This window comes from Dipodomys spectabilis, unplaced genomic scaffold, assembly GCF_019054845.1.
Source record: "Dipodomys spectabilis isolate Male_0828 unplaced genomic scaffold, ASM1905484v1 ptg000092l, whole genome shotgun sequence".
Taxonomy (NCBI): Eukaryota; Metazoa; Chordata; class Mammalia; order Rodentia; family Heteromyidae; genus Dipodomys; species Dipodomys spectabilis.
The window spans coordinates 14,833,376-14,852,235 of NW_024870769.1; the positions used below are offsets into that span (position 1 = coordinate 14,833,376).

Here is an 18,860-nt window from a genome sequence, read left to right on the forward strand (position 1 = left end):
CTGGCCGGGGAGCTGCAGGCCACAGGCTAGTTGTGATTGCAGCCAGAAGCTAGAAACCAGTGAGCTAGGCAAGAGCAGTGGGGGTGTGAGGGGTGGGTGTGAGTGCGCCACCGTGCGGAAGTGCGGGGTGTGGCACGGGCCTGCGGTGTGGTCAGAGTGTGTGGGGTGGGCAGGGGCTCCCTAGGCAGGGCTGTGAGCACAGTGGAGCTAGGGTTTGAGTGTGTGTGGAGCAGGTGATTGTGACTGTGAGGGAGTCAGCGTGCCAGGAGGGTGTGTGAGCATGTGTGGGGAAAGTGTGCAGAAGGCAGGCTGAGTGGTGCGGGCTGCGGTTGTGAAGAAGAAGAAGCCCGGTGGAGGCAAAAGCCTACAGCACCCGGTATTCCCAGGCGGTCTCCCATCCAAGTACTAACCAAGCCCGATCCTGCTTAGCTTCCGAGATCAGACGAGATCTGGCAAGTTCAGGGTGGTATGGCCATAGACCCCTGCTGCTGCTGCGCACAGCCCCAAATGCTGCTTGCCACCTCTGCAGCCTCTGCTCTCCATGGTCTTGTCAGCCTCTGCCTCTGCCTCTGCCTGTGGCTTTCGGCTCACACACACCTGCTGCACCTGCTTGCTCGTACAATTGCATCGAAGCATGCTCGCATCAACGCACGGACCAACGCAGCCTCTGCCAGCAAGCCAGGCCTGCTGCTCTCGCTGCCCAGCGCTCTCTCCCTGCCCAGTGCTCTCTCCCCCCTTGCACCCAACCTTCCCCACACACGCGCTAATGCCCAGAAGGAGACCGGGCCGATTTCCCAGCGACTCACTGCCCTGCCCTCCTACCCCACAGCCTGCCTGCGTCAGCCTTGCACATTCAAGCGCTTAAGGCAAGTGCACTTGCAAGGCTCCCCACCTGTCTTCTCCGGCCGCCAGGCTACTGAGGGACCGCTTCCATCTCTCGGTGCATGGCTGTGCATTTGGCTGCTTCCCGATGCTTTGCATCTCACTGCGCTTGCCTCCCTCCCTCACCTCGCTTTGCCCTCACCGGCCATGCACTCAGCAGAGGCCTGGGCTTTGCAGAGCATCCTGGAAGTCACCTCTCTAGTGCCGGTGCAGAACCACCTAACCCAGAAACCTTGGTCCACAACTGTCCTCAGGACAGGCCCATTCCTCACCCCACCAGTAACCCTCACCCAAACCCTCAACCCCATGGAGTAGGTCTACACCTAAGCTCAAACCTATCCCAAGTCTCACCCTAACCCCATCTTCCATACTGAAATCGCACCTGACCCCTGTCCCCCACCTCTTCCCTAAACCTCACCTAACCCAAGCCTAAGGCCAATGCTGACCCCAATTCACAGCCAAAAGCTAAAGCCCAACGGAACCCCCGCCCTAACACCTAATTGGACCCTTCAGCCCAACCTCTGATCAAGACCTGCACAGCAGGTCTCTAGATGCCACCAGGGCCCCAACCCAGCAAGGAAAACCAGGGAGGACAGGACTCCCTTGGACGGTACATGGAATGGGAGGTCCCCAGTGTGGGAAAGCACGAGCGTGAGGCTGGTGCCTTGTCCTTTTTCTGTCCATCCAATCCAGCCTTGCCAGCCTCCTGAAACCACTGTGACTCTGTGTTTGCGCGAAGGGAGGGGTGATTCTCTCCCTAAACCAATTGCTTGCTAGTGATCTCTCTGTCTTTCTCTCTCTCTCTCTCCCATCCCAGACTTGCCTCGAACCCCTTGTGTGGCTATTCTTACCAATGTAATCCTGTTAAAATGACCTTTAAGATGGAGGAAAAAGGATAACTAACTGGGAGGTGGGTCTGCCATTAAAACAAAAAAGCGGGAATCTGTGGAGCACATGGGCAACAAAGATGGTGCTGAGAGGGAGTTGAGTGAGCGGAGCCCGATTTGCTTTAACTTCAGTGCATAACCAGCCCCTGGAAGCTTAGGTGCATGATAGGGTGTGACCTTGACAGTGATTGGTTCCTTTTCCTCCCCTCCCATGCACCCTCTCCTTTTTGCTATAAAAACTGCTTGCTCTGTGTTAATAAACATGTTCCTGCTTGACTTGACTCCCCACTGTGTCTTATTGTCTCCCAGGCTCTTTCTTTCTGTTGTAGAATTTGCCATGGCTTTAGAGGAAGAACTAGGTTGTGGCAAGATGGCAGGGCAGTGTGTCTAGCACAGACAGAGGTGGTAAATCAAAACACTCAACTCACAAGCTCAAGGCAATGAACCAGCCTTGCAGTTCCATAGCTGATAGACAAAGCAGCAATGGAAATTTAAAAAAGCAACCCCCAAGTAAAAGTAATCATACCACAATTCCAAAGAGAGTAGATGAAAGATGATATTCTAGGATGTAAGATATTCCATGAAATAACATTTTAGTTATGAAGACTAGGAATGAAAATAATTGGAAAAACTAATGCTTCAGAATAAAACTAGGCAAATGTAATCTGTCACTCTATGGCCATGGATATGAAGCTTTAAGTTTTGACCGTTTTGTGTTTGGTTTCAAAAGTCTACAAGGATATCTGGAATGACAGCGTGTATCTCAGTTGTATAAGGTTGAAGATCTCAGGCTGTTGAGACACTGAAGTTGCAGATGTTAGTCAAAAGCACCTGGCAGGTAATTTACAGTGGAGGATTGAAACAACAATTATCCTCTATTGTGCATTATCCTCTATTGATCTCTTGCTGGGTTCCTTTGCTACTGCTGGGGAGGAGTCTAGAAGCATCGTCCCCACTTTCCTTCCTGGTCATGTGTGTCTGCTTGGCCGGATGGACATTTTGTCCACTGGAACTCTGGTATTGTGAAGTAAACACAAAGGGGAAGTGCTCTTGCCATGGCTTTCTTCAACTGTGTAATGGAGAAAAGAAAATATATCTTCCTATAACAGGCATAAAAGCCCAGGGGGGCAACTATTCAAGAATTATTTGAACAATGAAATAATGAGGGAAGAGGGTTTATATTCCCTTAGGAATCTGTGAGTGGCTCTGGCATTTGACTGATGTGCTTTCTGTGATCTGTATCTTCTCCTTTGCATGTTTCCCTGTGTTTTGCTTCATCAGTGTGTTTATGGGTTTAGGAACGAACTTTTGTTGTAAGAATTGTGATTTTGGTTTGACTGAGTTTAGCACTTCTGGCAGTTCAGCAGTGTCTCCCTCCCTGGAGCACTGCCCTGGGTCTGGTGTGGCATCAGGTTGTTTTTCCCCCAGGGTCCTGCAATTGTGCATGGCGACTCCAGTCCCTCCCAGCAGGTTGAGGGAGGCTTCCCTACCTGCATGGAAGTAAGCCAGCAGCTTCCCACACAGATGATGGCTGTTACAAAGGAGACTTTTCAACACTCAGATTTCAAGGCTTGTGGAACAGTTCATGAGAACACCTGACTGACTGAAAGCCTAGCCGCTAGCGGGACCTGCTCTTGCTCATTCTGCAGAGAAAAAAATTACCTCAAAGCCCGAAAGGATTTCATCTTAGAATAGGATATGCAGAAGTCTCTGCCATTAACAAAGACAAAGAAAAGCACCGACCAAAACCTTGCTCTTGTAAAGAAATGGTTTTAACAGACTATTAGTGTTTCCACATAGGTTTTTAATCTAAATGACCCACCCACCCTTCCCAATGGGTAAACTGTGACATTTGAGTCTTTGTGCATTGTGCAATGCATTTCCCATCATGCACTGGAGATTAGGATTTTCTGTGGTTGGAGTCCAGGCATCTGGGCTGAAGAAAGGACAGGCTAGGAGAGAGCCCCATGCCCAGCTTTCCTGGAGGGCTGGGGGCTCAGGAACGGCAAGATTCCCTCATATTCTGTCATCTTTGCCATGCAGATATTTGGGGCAGACCGATATAATCGTTTGCTGTGTGAGGGAGGCTTGGGTGAGCAGCCCAAGTGCACGCTGGGTACATGTCTGCCACTCCCACCGCTGAGCTGCTCATTTGTCTCCAACTGGGAGCTGCCATTGTCACTGAGCTCTCTTGTTGAAGCCTGGCAACTGAATGGAGGGACTGCCTTAATTCCAGGGCTTCCCTGAGCACACAGGGCTGTCCCACACCCACTGCCCCCTGGGCTTGAGGCAGACTTCATTTCTGCTCAATTCCAAGTAGCCCTATGCCCAATCCTCTGAGGACCACCGTGGGACCCCAATGAAGGAAGTGAGGTGGGCAGAGGTCAGGCCACACCACCCAGACAAAGGCTTGTGTGGCAGGTGGTGGGATGGCAGCCCCAGCTCATCAGGCTGCCTGTCCCACCACCCAGACCCTGGGGAGTCCCTGGCCCCTGGGCCAATGTACTTACTTTCCGGAGGGCTTCCTCAGGGGAGGGCTCCTCTTTTTCCTGGTGAGGACAACTACCCAGCGGGGAGGCTCCAGCTCCCTGGATAGCTTGGAACTAAGACAAGAAGTAGCTGGTTGGACAGCAGGCTCCACCCTGGGGGTTCCCTCCCAGGGGCCCTGGGGACTCAGGAGCTCATACACCCTTCCTTCAACAGGTCTGGTGGGAGGCTGACTCAGACAACAGGCTCTCATGGACTGGTGCTGGGGATTCCCATGTTTGTTGCCCCCACTGCCTACCCCAGCTCACCTTTCCAATTCATTTAGGCGGTTCATGTTGTTAAACCAAGACACGAAGTTCATGTCAGGAACCACCTGGAGCTCCTGACATGAGCCCTGTAGTTCCTTCATTAGTGCCATCACCTTGAATTCCTGGTTGAGAGAAACGACACAGAGGTGATGAACCTGGACCAGTGCAAGGTAGGGCCATGCAGCTTACTTCGGGTCGTCACTTGGCTTCACCCTTATCTCTCCGGAACACACATGCCTTTCTCTACTGAGGTCCAGTGCCCATCCCCAGCAAGCTGCCCTAGATCCCCAGCTCAGGGCCCTATCTCCTGTACTCTGGAGGACAAGAGATGTGACCATCCTCAGAGGGAAGGAAGGACCTAAGGGACCCGCACAGCTGGCTGCCTGCGGTGAAAGGTGCCATTTTCTCACCTCTCTTCGTCTTTTCATATTGAGCCAAGAACCCTGCAAAGCAAAGAATCAATCTGTTAAGAAAATGCTGGTTCCACCCTGAAGGCTGCCTTGCCACTTGCCACCCTACCAAGTCCTTCCAGCAGAGGGCAGGCTGGGTGCACAGCTGGACTAGGATTGCTCTCAGTCTAGGACAGGGAGGCCTAGGTCCTGAAGACAGGGAGCTCACTGCTCAACTCTGTGGACATGGCAGAGACTTGAGGCTTCCAGTGACAAGGCCATGCAATTCACACATGCTATGTCAGCTTGAGCACCTGCTGTCACACTGCCACCCTTGCTCACCACCCTCTGAAGGATGGCCCCATGTCATCAGCAGCACTGAGGTCTGAGGGCATAGGGCATCACAAGTAGGATTGCTGTGGTGCTTGGCACTCTGGGGCTGGGGAGGACGTGGGCTCTTGCTGGAGGTCAAGGGGCAGGGAGAGGCTCTTTGTCCCCAATCTGCTTTCCCAGGGCTGGGGCCCTGTTCTCACATCCTTGGAATCTTGGTCTTTGTGCAGTGAGGCCAGGTGTGTGAGGACGGTGCCCAGGTAAGGGACTGTGCCCTCGGGATAGTCCTGTGGCATTGGGTGCAGAAAGATCAGAAGAGTCCTGTTAAGCTCTTTCCAAGAACCCCAGACTTACCCCCGCCGCATGGAGCCATCTATCTAGCAGAACTTGGGGCAAGACAGGCTCCTTACTCAATAATCTACCCTCTACCCCATACTAAAGACACAGCCCTGAATGGGGAAATCTATCTGGGGCTGGGCCCCTCCAGGGCTGGCACTTGACACACGGGCAAGGTCTGTGGCCCCCTCCACCTGCTCCTCTACTCTGGTGCAGGCCTTAGTGCAGTGGCTGCAACTCATTGCTGCAACATGCCATCTGAGCAGAGGCCAGGTGTGATGGGGCATTAAGGAAGTGGGCCAACAGGTCGGTTGGGTTGGGGGACCCCCCTCAATTACTCCTTCTAGAAAGCCCCTGGCCTCAGACATGCACACTCACCAATTGTTGAGGCTTTTTGTGGCCTCTCTTGAGTTTCTTCCAGAAGGTCTTGTATCTGGACTCTCGCCCCTGGCAGCAGTTAGCATGGATGAGGAACATATTCATTCTCTAACCATTCAACCCTCCAGAGTCCCCTCTTTCCAGGTGGTGTGACAGCCATGGCTTGGGCCCTAGGATCTCAGGCTCCCTGTGACCATCAGCACTGTATCCCTGGGCAGGCCAGAGCATATGCCAAGGCCTGTCTCCATGGTGGATGTGGCCATTTGCATCCCCTGAAAGATGTTTCTGTGGCTGCCTGATCTGAAGGGACCTCCTGAGCTCACGTGACTGGCTAGGCTTCCCTCCTGGGACGGGAAGGCCACCCAGAAATAGAGCCAGGGCATGGCTTGGGGGTGCCAGGCTGGCGGGGTGTAGAGAGGCAGCCTCAACACAGGCCACACTCAGGAGGAAGCTTGACAGGAAATCTCAGCAGCAACCTTGACAACCCAACCCTGTCACTTTCTCCACCCTCCTCAGACACCCAGGTGGCCTCCTCCACTCACTCCACGGGGTCCCCAGGGACCTCCTGTTCCCCATACAATCTGTCCCAAACCCAAGTCCACGACCGACGCTTCTCCTAGCTATGTTGGATATGCTCCTTGAATTCCATGAGAGACAATTTCCCTCACCTCCCTCTGGGGGTCAAAACTTATTCCGGGGCTCATACAACCTTGTACACTTGCTCCTGGCAGTGTATCCTCCTCAGCTCCTGATAGACAGCTACTCTCTCCCTGGACGATGGGCAGAGACAAGGTGACAGATGGGAGAGGGAGGGAGAGGAGGAGTGTGAATGGATTTCCCATTTTGAGGCAGGACTTTATGCTAATGGGAACAGAGCTGTGCAGGGAGAGCCACTGAGACCCTTAGGTCACATGGTTAGGAGCAAAGTCTTGAGGGGAAACCTCCAGCTCCACCCCAATTCCCAGAGTGGTTTTGCTTGGAAGAGCACTGCACAGACTGGTGTAGCTGTGATGTCTCTGAAGGAAAACGTCCCCAAGGGCCTTGTGCAATGTATGGCAGAAGAGGAATCCCAACTTAGCAGGCAAATCCTAGGCAAGGCCATAGAGCTGTGGTCTCTGCCATGGGGCACTGCCATTGGGCTCCCAGAAGATGGACGCTAAGCTGAGGAAGCAAGGGTTGCCCAGGAGAAAGGTGCACCCACCTGCAAACCAATCTCCACGTCTTCTTCAGGCCTTGGAGCTGGCTGCTCTGCAGAGCACACACAATTCCAAAGAAGGTACAGATATTTTTTCGTAGGTGGCACTCCTAGGAGTGAAGAATGGGTGAAGAGAGCTGTGGAGGAAACTCCTGGGCTCCTGCTTGGCCTGGGGCTGGACCTTTGTTACTAGGCTGAACTGGGACAGCTTGGGGGAGGGGAATGGCAGTGGAAGCAGGGCAGGAATGCACACAGCCCAAGTGAGGGCAGAGTAGGAGGAGGGCTTTAAGGCTAGGCAGTGGCTGTGAGTGAGCAGGCAGCCACTTGGTGGGAGTGGGAAAGGGAAGAAGGGTCCCTGGGCCCCTCCTGCTCATACCAGAGCCACCTCTATCCAGTGCTGCACCACTTGGGCTCTCTCTGCTGCCTCCATGCTGTGGTCCCCGAGGCACGTGGTGATCACACAACTGGAGACCTGCTCACAGTGCTCCAGTATGGGAAGCAGAGTGGGTGCCAGGCGCTCCAGACACTCCTGCTGGTCAGCTTGTACATACACGTAACTCAAAAGGTGGTAAGGGATGAGTCTTTTGAACAGTTTCTGAAAAGAAGAAATAAATGGTCAGCATGACTCTGCCCTGAGGCAAGTGTGGCAGTAGAGGTGCAAAGGAAAGCCCGCACGCCCAGCCCTGCCAAGCTACTTACGACGGCCATGATGGAGAACTGATCCGCCTTCTCTTCGGGCAGCCAATCTAGCACTTGAGCTGTCTCCTCATCACTGTCTAACTCCAGCATGGAAATCCGGGCTGGCCCCCTGGAGGAAATCTGCACATCCTCCATCTCCACGCACTCCCAGGGAGCTGGGTCCCCAGATGGACCGAGAGACTCCACTTGCTCCCCAGCTGGACTGAGAGTCTCCACTTGCTCCCCAGATGGACCGAGAGACTCCCCTTGCTCCCCAGATGGACCCAGAGACTCCCCTTGCTCCCCAGATGGACCGAGAGACTCCCCTTGCTCCCCAGATGGACCGAGAGACTCCACTTGCTCCCCAGATGGACCGAGAACAGACTCCAGGCTTTCATCTCCTGGAGCCTCTAGCTCTGGCCCTGAGCTGCTCACTACAATAGGTTTGGAGGGCTCTGGTTGAACTGCAGATGCGTCTCCTTCTTGGGCGGGTTGCAGAATTGGGTCACACTGGCCTTCAGGCAGCTGGGCTTCTGGAGTGGGCACTGGCATACCCTCATCACTGGCATGTATTGGTGCATCAATGGCTGACTCTAGAGCCATTGCTACCACTGGGCTAAGTGCCCCTGGCACTGAAGGATCAGCCACTCTTTCTTCATTTGATACAACTAGAACAAGACTTGAGTATTGCAGGTCAAGATCCAGACTTGGTACTGGAGATGGTGCAAGGCTGTGGGCCATTGGCTGACCTGCAGGTGGATTGATCTCTTCGGTCACAGTTGACGGAGGTGAGTCAGAACATCCGTCTGCATGGGGTTCTTGTTGGAGCTCCACTGCAGCTCCTGGAGCTGAGGGGGCCTCTGAGGCTACAGCTAGTTCCAGCTCTGACTGACATGGTAGTACTGCTTCTACGCAGGGTGTTGGATCCAGTGGGTGTACAGTGGTTTTCTCATAAAGCCTGGCAGTTGGTGGAACAGCTGCAAGAAAAGATCCCCTACAGCACTGCCTTCCCCTTAGTCATTCCTACGGCCACGAGACCCCTGCCTGCTGAGAAGCCCTAGTCCCTGGACTCCACCCCAGGAAGCCCTGCCAGGACAGGTTTCATGCCAAGGCATCCAGGTTCCCTGGCTGTCCTGTTGATGGCCCCATGGTAGCATGGGAGCTGCCTTCAGGTGGACAAAGCTTGGAATCCCACACCTGTTCTCTCCTTTGCCAGCCCATGCTACTCACCCTCCAGCTCTGGCTTCTTGAGAAGCATGTGCTCCAGCTGGCTGAGCAGAAGGCGGGCCTGCTGCTCCTCAACAGAGCCAGGCATATTGAGGTGTAGATACGTTACCAGGTGTTGCAGGCAGGACGTGTCCGGTGCTCCAGTGAAGTCTTCTGGGTACTCCCTCATCCAGGAGCCCAGTATGAAGGAGAAGGCTCTAGGTGCAGAGGGAGAAGCAGCAGAGTCAGAGGCTGGGCCTATCCTCCTTTCAGACCCCCTCAAACACAGGTGTATGAATTGGGCTCCTGGGCCTGCCCATGCCCATAGCCCATAACGGGCCTGGTCACCTGGCTGCACTACACACATTGTCTACACGAGCGATGCGACAAGACCTACATCACAGATGAAACCACCCCACCCACACCCACCTCATGGTGTCCCTGGGCATGCTCCCGAGTCATCTTTGGAGTGCTTTGTCCTGTTGCTTGTTATCTCCAGAACCCAGAATCTCCTCACTTGGGCAGCCTCTAGTGGCCTCTATGTCTTGAGCCAGGTGTGAACAGTCTTGTCCTGACTGAACCCAAACAGCACATCCTGGCCCTTGAGCACTCCCTGAGGCCCCTGGAATCTCAGGGGATTGTCCATGATGGGGAAGAGTGGGCCTCCCTGTTCTGTGTAGCCTTGAGGTATCCCAGGGCAGGCAAATGGGACTGGCTGGTCATGGTGCCAGAAGCTTCTCCCACCCTGCTCAGGCACAGAACAAGCCAAACTGGCTCTCTGCATGCACACATTTCTACCTGGACTCAAGCCCTCCCTCAGGAATCTCAAGCCAAGTGACTGCCATTTCCCTTGGTCCAGGCCTCCCCAAAGGCAGCTCTCCAATGCACCCACCCTCAACACATGCCCTCCTTCCTCCCCCAGGCACACTCACTGCTGCAGGTGCTCCTGTGCGCCTGCCTTCTCCTCCTCATAAGCATCAAACCGGCAATATCTAGGAGACACCGTAAGAATGTCACACACACTGTCTATATGTGACCTCTACAGTCCCAATGGTCTCTCTGAGCAGAGAATCGAGCTCAGGATGACAAGGATTTCCCTGTTCTTTCACTGAGTGGTGCCAAGTGTCTGGAAATGCATCCCCACACAAGATGAAGAGCCCACTAGCTTCTTCCCCCACACACACGTCAATGGGCATGGGATCTCTCAGTGTTTCCCTTAGGCTTCCTAGTGAGGTTCAGGTAGGTCAAGATGCCCAGATGGAACATCAATCACTGTCAATTTGGAAAATGCTTTTCTTGAGGTCTTATTCATAGGAGCCCTTGATGTAGAGAAGGGGGCCTTCATGAGAGAAGGGGCATCTCCCAGCTCTGCCCACAGCTCTGCGCTCCCTGGTGTGTAAGGTCATGATGTGGCCAGGCCTGTTCAGGACCCATCCCACGCTCCAGCCTCAGGCAGTGAGGATGTTGGTCCTAGGATGCCAGTAGTCAGGATCCGAGCAGATCCTCACTGGTGCAGCACATGTCAAGGCCTAGCCAATGGGCCCATCCCTAGGATCAGAGGTGGCACTTACCTATTGAACAGCAGGTTCAATACGTGATGGGCAGTCGTGAAAGTGCGGTATGTCCCCAGAAACACTGGGATAAACACAGCATCTCCGAAGAGCAGGGAAGGCACTAAGTGGTCTACTAGCTTCTCCACTTTGCCTCCCTGCAGGTATCCAGCCATGCAGGGATCAGGAAGGGTTGGGGCTAAAACCCACCCAAACTGGGTGAAGAAATGATACACAAATCAAACATGAAACAGCAGCACATTGGGAAAAGGCTCAGGGCCATACAATGAAAATAACCTGAGGCCACGCACACACACACACACAATCACGTATTTACACCCCACTCGAATGTCAACACATATGGGGTCTGAGGCTGCCAGAAGGTAGTGGGTGAGGGGACTCTCCCTCCCCCCTCCACACCCTCCCTCCTCCTTGATTCACCTGTGGGTTGCATGGTGGTGTTCTGCTCTGGCGACTGGGACAAGGGATGACCCAGCGCCTTTGTACTATATCAAACTCGTTTTGTGTGGTTGTTCTGCGGAAAAGCCGGCAACAGCAGGAGAACATCCTGCTGCCCCTAAGCTTTGCATACAACTCAGCTGGCTCAGCCGCACAGCTTTATTGGTGCTGGTAACCAGCACCAACTCCTGCCTGGCCCTTTGTGACATCATCTCTGGAGAGGACATCATCAATGGCGGGAAGTCCCCTCTTCTGAACTCAGCCTCAGACCAGACCTCTGCAAATGTCCCCTGGGTGCTGGCTGGGCCAAATGGCAAGTCAGGAGCCAAACTAGATACACTCCACAACCACAACCAATTGTTCTCTGTCCAGTTCATGTTGTGGTTATGAGGAAACACTTACTGAGTTCACACCCGACCCCTTGTTCCGGTTTAAATGTCACCCCGTGTACAAGTGCCTGTGCTTGCCTGCCTCCCCCAGTCACCCACTCTTTCCTAGTGCTTCTACCCAGTACCTGCTTGAGCATGTCATACACTGCATAGGACCCTGTATCCATGCAATGCTTGAGAATCCTGAGAGCTGGTTTTAGTCATTTTCACTGCACTCTTGTAGAGATCAATTCCCTGCACATTGTGTCTAGACAGAGAACAAACTGCAAACCACTTGTCTTGGTCTCCCATTCCTGCATGGGGAACTTCTGGGAGGAGGATACCAAGTTCAAGGCTACTCTGACCTAGGCAAGAGATACTGTCTCAAATCCATGCAAGCCAACTATGAACAAAACAAAAAGGAAAAACAAGACCTGAGCTCTATATGGGGATGAGAATTTCACAAGTGCACACATAGATGAGGTCTTCTCTATTTGGAAGCCTACCCATGACAGAGTCCCTTGTGAAACACACACGGGGACACACATTCATCCACACAGACAGTGGCACACATCTGTATTCCTGCATATGGCTCCTCACATGCACGCATTGAAGTGAGATGCTGAATTCAGCTCTGCCTACCACAAGGTCTGTGTGCTAAAGAGAGGGTAGGTGAGAGGTGGGGTGTTTGCTCAGTGTCCTGTATCCTCAGCTCTCCACTCTTCTGGAGAATCAGAAAGGTTAGCAGCCTGGGATCCAAAAGAATTTGAGGCTAATATCTGGGCTCACTTGGTGGATTCATGGAGTGACCAGTGAGGGCATGGACAGCCAGTGATTTCTGCACCATGTTCACTGACGTAGAGGTGCAAAGGGCACAAAATTATCGGGCTACTGGAATGGAATGAACACAACTCAGCTCTTAGGGCTGAGAATTTTCTGCTGCCACTGTGCATGGGGAGAGGAGTTACAGTGAGAGCAGCCTGGACGTGGAGTTTGTTGATGTGGAGAAAAGTGGAGATGGGAGGCCTTCACTTTTCAAGGAACAGGGAAGTGGACAGGTGCCTCCACCATGGGGATCCTGGCAGGGAAAGGAGAACCTTGGCATCCTTTGCCTCTAGATTCCTAGGTGTGCCCTTCCCTGTCTGCTCCTTCCCTAGGTCCACATCTCCCTTGCTCAAGAAGTCACAGTCAGGGCTGGGAAGGTGCCTCAGTGGGAGAGTGCTTGCCTTGCATGTGTGAGGCCCTGGGTTCCATTCCTCTGCACCGCCTAATCAGAGAAAGCCAGAAATAGCATTTTGGCTCAAATGGTAGAGCACTAGCCTTTAGCTGAAGAACTGAGGAGCAGCGCCCTGGCCCTGAGTTCAGGCCCCAAGACTGATTAAAAAAAAAAAAAAGATGTCACAGTCAGTGCCCAAGACTCTGATGATGGCAACTTATACTCACTGGCATTGTTCGTGCATGTAGGGCCAAGAAGGTCTATGCATTCAGCTCGACTTGGAGCCATGGCGGGGGCTTTTTCATGGGAATCAGAGGCCAGGGTATCCTTCTCTAAAGCTACCCAACAGAAGTCCATGAGGCAACACTCTGACATGGTTTCTGCTACCAAAACCAGGACCATGTTACTGGTCCTGCTGACCATGGCGCTGATCCTGCCATCTATCCTGATGACAAAGTCCCTGACTCCTCCTGCCTGCTCTGAGGAAGTGACCACTGCATGAGGGCTGCAGGCAGAATCCAGGCCTATGACATATGATTTGATGCACCTGTTCTCATTATTTTATATCATTATAGACTTTATCTTTTTAATTTCCAAAAGCTAATATACCAATGACAACTGTCCACCTCCCTGGATGGTGGGGAAAAACCAATGGAGCCAGAGGTATGGCAAAAGCCATGGTACTTCTTTGTACCCACCTCCAGGGTCCCATTCCCAAATCTCACTCCCACGGTTGGTAGCAGCATACTCATCCTCTTTCTCCAACATGTTTAATGGTAAGAATGGAAGCAAACAGCCGAGAACATCCAACTGTGATCCGGTGCTGATGGTACCCACCGCTTCTTCTCCTACTTCTCCAAGCAGCAGCACCTCTGCACCACCTCTGCCAGCACCAGGCAGTGCAGGATGAGCTTCCTTTCTGCAGCCAGTTCCTTCTAAAGACCTGGCCCCAGAGCTTCTGCACAAACAGATTTGACTCTTTCTGGAAACTGTTCTTGGTGACACCTCCGTTTGGTACATTCTCCAGGGATCCAGATTTCAAATGGAACCTTCAATGTCTGTTTCTTTGAAGACAGGCCATTTCTCCTCAAGCCAGATTAGCAGATTGTAAAAAGACAGGAGAAGCCTCACTTTAACAGTGCATGGTGGGGAGCAGGTGGGGAGGCTTGCCCACCTTCTTCAGACATGGCCTCACTGTGCACTCAGCCTCCTTGCAGCTGTGGCTCAATGTGGCAGCTCAGTGACAGCAGATGTCCATCACGCCACAGGCCATCAGAATTCTTAGTGCTCTTCTCATCACATTCTCCTGACTCTCTCAACCTAAACATGCCAGAAAATACCAACAATTGGGTCCAAAGCAGACAGGGTCCTCTGTTTCCCTTCAGTTTCCCACTGAAGCTCCCATCAGAGCTCCTGAAAACCTACAAAGTAGGAAAAATATCACTTCTCCAGATTGTGACCCCTTTCTCTGGGTTGTTTCTTTCTGGATAGCAGGGAAGAGTTCTGGTGTCTGCCTGTGCAATAGTGAGAACATTTTCCTGGGTAAATTCTGTCCTAAAGGAAGGGTCTTGTCCATTCATGATCTGGGTGTTTATGGCAACTGAAGCCACCCAGTCCATTGGAGCCAGGCCTGGGCTCACTGAGGGGGCTCATCTTTGATATCACTCATGAATATTTACAAATGCAACTACTCACCAACCAGGGCACTGGCAATTCATTCTTCTCTTTGTAGGAAGCTGTCTAGCCATAGCCACACATGTGTCAGCATGTCAGCACCTGTCTGTAGGCATAGCTGAGAGGTGATTTTCGAGCAAGTCCTGAAGAACCAGACAGGGCACAGACCTGCGATCCTCCATCCACAACATCCCGAGGACCTGGATACAGATGTTCTATCACTACTTCTAAATTGGATATCTGCATGAGTTTGTCGAACAAACGGAATGCATACTGTTACAAAATTTAAACACAGCCAATAAATTAATAGGGACTGTGGTATGTGAGGACTGTGAGAAGATGCAGACAGTACCATGTGTGGTCTATACTTGTTTCTGTGTGCTTCCCGCATGGCTGGGGAGAATGCACACAGTGTGAGGACCGCAGAAAGGCAACTGGAGTGAGGACTGAAAATCCCTGGATCAGTTACTAGTTGAATAGGAAATGTTGCCTTGGTCCTTTGCTTGTGGACCTAGCGGGGGCAGTGCTGGAAACTCAGCAGTTGGGACCTAGTGTAATAGGTCACTGGGGTCATGTGTGTACCTGTACTGTGCAGCCTGCTTTGGCAGCATGAGGGAAGCAGCCTCTGCCATTGCTCACTGCTGATGAGATGATGTCTGCCTCACCACAAGCCTCTCACAACCAAGCCTGGACTGAAGAGGCCGGAAGCAAGCCAAAACACTCCTTTCCTCCTTGAAACAGTTTCTCTCGGCCACTTGTTGTAGACAAGGAAAGTCTAACAGCATCCTTGCAAAGTTTCTTAAACTTTTGTGCCTCAGTTGCCCCTTCAGGGAGTCAGTATACAGATTGAGTCAGAAAACATTTGTAAAAGGCCAGACCATTCTGGAGCAGGGTAATATATAAGGATTCCACTTCTGAGCATTTACCCAAACAAGGCCATACTAAAGCTACCAGCACAACTATGTCTATCGCAGCATTATTTACCATAGCTGAGATATGGAACCAACCCAGATATCCCTCAGTAGATGAATGGATCAAGAAAATGTGATGTGATATGTTTGTGTGTGTGTCTGTGTGTGTGTATATATAATGGAATTCTATGGTTCCATCGGAAAGAATGAAACCGCCCCATTAGTTAGGAAATGGCAAGACTTAGAAAAATTATATTAACTGAAATAAGCCAGACCCAAAGAAATATAGCTCCCATGGTTTCCCTCATTTGCAGTACTTAGTATATATCTAGGATAATTTCGTCAGATGAGCAGTTCTATAGCTATATACATGACCATAGAAGATGATGCTAGGTGAAATGAAGCCCAAGATATGGACCCAAGAGGTCTTTCTTTGTTGTAGTTTTTAATGTACTATGTGAATTTTTTGGTTTCCTTTGTATGTTCTTCCCTCTATGGTATAAACCCTGTTGTCATTGTACTTGATTTTGGTACCCTGCATCTTGTATATACATTTGTCTAATTTGGGGAGGGAAAGGGGAATAACAAAACTCTGAACCAAGGACACAGGATGACCTATTGCAACAATGATACCCAAAAGACAGTGTATTGGAAATGAACTTTACAACTGTGCTGCGGGAGAGGAGTGAGGGAAATGTGGGAGGGAAGGGACAGTAGGAGAACAACAAGGGAGTGGGTAACAATGCTTGACAAGAAATGTACTCATTCCTTACTCAAGTAACTGTAAGCCCTCTGTACAGCAGCTTTACAATAAAATAAAATTGAAAAAATTTGGAAAAGGCCAAGCCGTGCTACTCACAAGACATTGCTCCTACTGCATTTGTATAGCAGGGATTGGAGGGACAACCTCTTCTTTTTTAGACAATTTGTGTGTGTGTGTGTGTGTGTGTGTGATGGGGCTTGAACTTGGAGTGGGCACTATCCCTCAGTAATTTAGCTCAAGGTGAGCACTCTACCACTTGAGCCACAATGCCACTTCAGTTTTTCTGAGTCTCACAGAGTGTCCTGCCAGGGTTGCCTTTGAACCGCGATCCTCAGATCTCTGCCTCCTGGGTAGCTAGTATTGTAGGCGTGAGCCACCGATGCTCAGCTTTTTCTAGGAATTTTATGGGCAACCTTCATAATCACCCTGTGTCCTCATTCACTCAACTCTACTGTCCAAAGGTAAGCTAAGGAATTTTGTCCTAAGCAACAGTCATCAGTAGCTCTTAATGTGTGATGATACGCTCCAGACACATGCCATGTTTGAGCTGAGGTGTCTCATTCTAGCTTACAAAATGGGATAAACTGGAGGGAGAGAGAAAACAACTGGAAACATGCCAAAGCATTCCTCCAAGGCACCATCAGAAGCCAGGAGTGCAGTCACAGGTTAAGACAGCTCAAAGACATTGGATATAAATACACTTTAGGTAATATAAACAGTCTGATCTATCTCAAAATGTTTATCATGTCTTCAGATATGAGGCATTGCAGAATGGCAAGATGTTTCTCACACCTCCATTTCCTCATCAGTAAAGCTGGGCGCAGGGGTGCAGGCCTAGAGTCCTAGCTATTGGGGAGTTGAGGCATGAGGATCACTTGAGCCAAATAGATCAGCATCCTCCTGAGAAAACCAGTGAGAAGCCCATCTCTAAAATGAGTATACAGTCACAGTATCAGCTCCCGAGCCTGTGCTGTGGCCTTGTCTGGTCAGTGTAGGAACCTTCTCAATAAAGTTGCTTCTTTGAAAAAATAAATAAATAAAATAAAATGAGTAGGGGCTAGCTGGGAAGGTGGCTCAGTGGTAGAGCGCTTGCCTTGCATGCCTGAGGCCCTGGGTTCGATTCCCCAGCACCACATAAGCAAAAAGAAAAAAGCCGGAAGTAGCGCTGTGGCTCAAGTGGTAGAGCGCTAGCCTTGAGCTGAAGAACTGAGGGACAGCGCCCAGGCCCAGAGTTCAGGCCCCACAACCGGACCCAAAAAAAAAAAGAAAAAAAGTAAAATGATTATACAAATAAATAGATAGATACTAAAGATTCTATTATTTGCCTTGGGAAACATGCTTCAATTCTGTAAGCAACAATTCACTTACTGGACAATGGAGGCCACACAAGCAGGACTGATTTCTAGCTCTGCTGCAGTGGGACAACTGGCCGTGTCCCTTGGGTTTTCTCTGTTGTCACCCTTGTGAAGAATGGACAAAGCCCAAAGTCTCCTTCTGTGCAGGTTTCTCACCACTTACCATGTGTCCTTGGTCTCCAGATGCACAGTCATTTGCATATACTGCTCCTCTTCTTGCTCTTCCGAAGTGGCAGACACCAGAGAAAGCTCACCCAACAAGGATACCAGCCTGGTCAGATGAAAGATGCCACCAAAGCTAGAAAGCCATACTGCTCTTCTTCCAGTGGGCCAGCGGTGGGGAATCACAAACTCTGTGAGGACTAGGAAGAAGAGAATGCCTGACAAAGAGCAGGACCCAGGTACATGGGAGAGCGCATGGACACAGGGACCTTGCATTACCAGGCGGCCAAATGTAGCCTCAAATAAGCAAGTCTCTTGTAGGTTTGAACTTCAATTTTGCTAGTAAAATGAGGCATGCTACTGGCAATAGCACACAATTCAGCTAAACAGTATGATGAAAAGATCTAGGCTTTAAATATAGGAAGTTTACATGTACTTAGGTAGACACACACATACAAACACATACATTTCACACGTGCACACGCATATACACACACACCTCTTCAATAAATGATTTAAAGTCACCCGGCAGCCAGGCACAGTGGAGCAAACCCGTAATATAAGCTACTTGGGACATGGAGACTGGAGGAGTATGCTTCAAGACCAGCAGTCTGGGAAAAAGTCAGTGAGGTTCTATATAAAAAAATAAGGACCTGGGGTCCCAGTACTTGCAGCCAGGAGTAGGAAGGTCACTGACTGAATCTGGCACCAGGTAAATGTTCAAGACCCTTTGAAAAACTAAATTAAAAGGTGTTGAGGCATAGCTCATGTGTAGCAGGTAGAAAGTCCTGAGTTATTTTCCTCTGCCACCAAAATTGTTAAAGTCTTCTGCAAGAGGAGAACAACGTTGGTTTGCTAGCTCCTAAAACCCAGAATCTTATCAATGGCACACATGAAAACGGAAACAGAGAAACAGCAACACCTTTCAGCTAGTTCAAGAGCATCAAGTTGATGGAGTGCTAAATGTTTCCTTATATCTTCACAAAAGCACACTCTGAAGCGTGTATGAATTAGAATTTCTGCTTGATCATGAAACTGACAGCCCACTCTTGTCCTTAGCCCAAATCTTAAACAGAACTAGACTTAACACTTCATATATGTTGCATTAAATTTGTCAATCAAGTCTTATGATTCTGACATTAACACTTAAATCAATGAGCATGTTCTTGAGAAATACAAAAAGAAGTTGTAGCTGAGTGCTGGTAGCTCATGTCTAGAATCTTAGCTACTTGGGACTGAGATCTGAGAACCACAGTGTGAAGTCCTTTGGGTCAGGAAAGTCTGTGACACTCCTATCTTCAGAAACCACCATAAAGCCAGAAGTGG

General features: G+C 50.7%; 1 non-coding gene across 1 annotated transcript; it reads right to left on the reverse strand.

The window, feature by feature from the left end:
• Nucleotides 1-361: 361 nt before the first annotated feature.
• LOC122112233 lies at nucleotides 362-480 on the reverse strand. The gene has a single exon (XR_006148129.1). It is a non-coding gene; the product is annotated as a 5S ribosomal RNA (ribosomal RNA).
• Nucleotides 481-18,860: the final 18,380 nt, after the last annotated feature.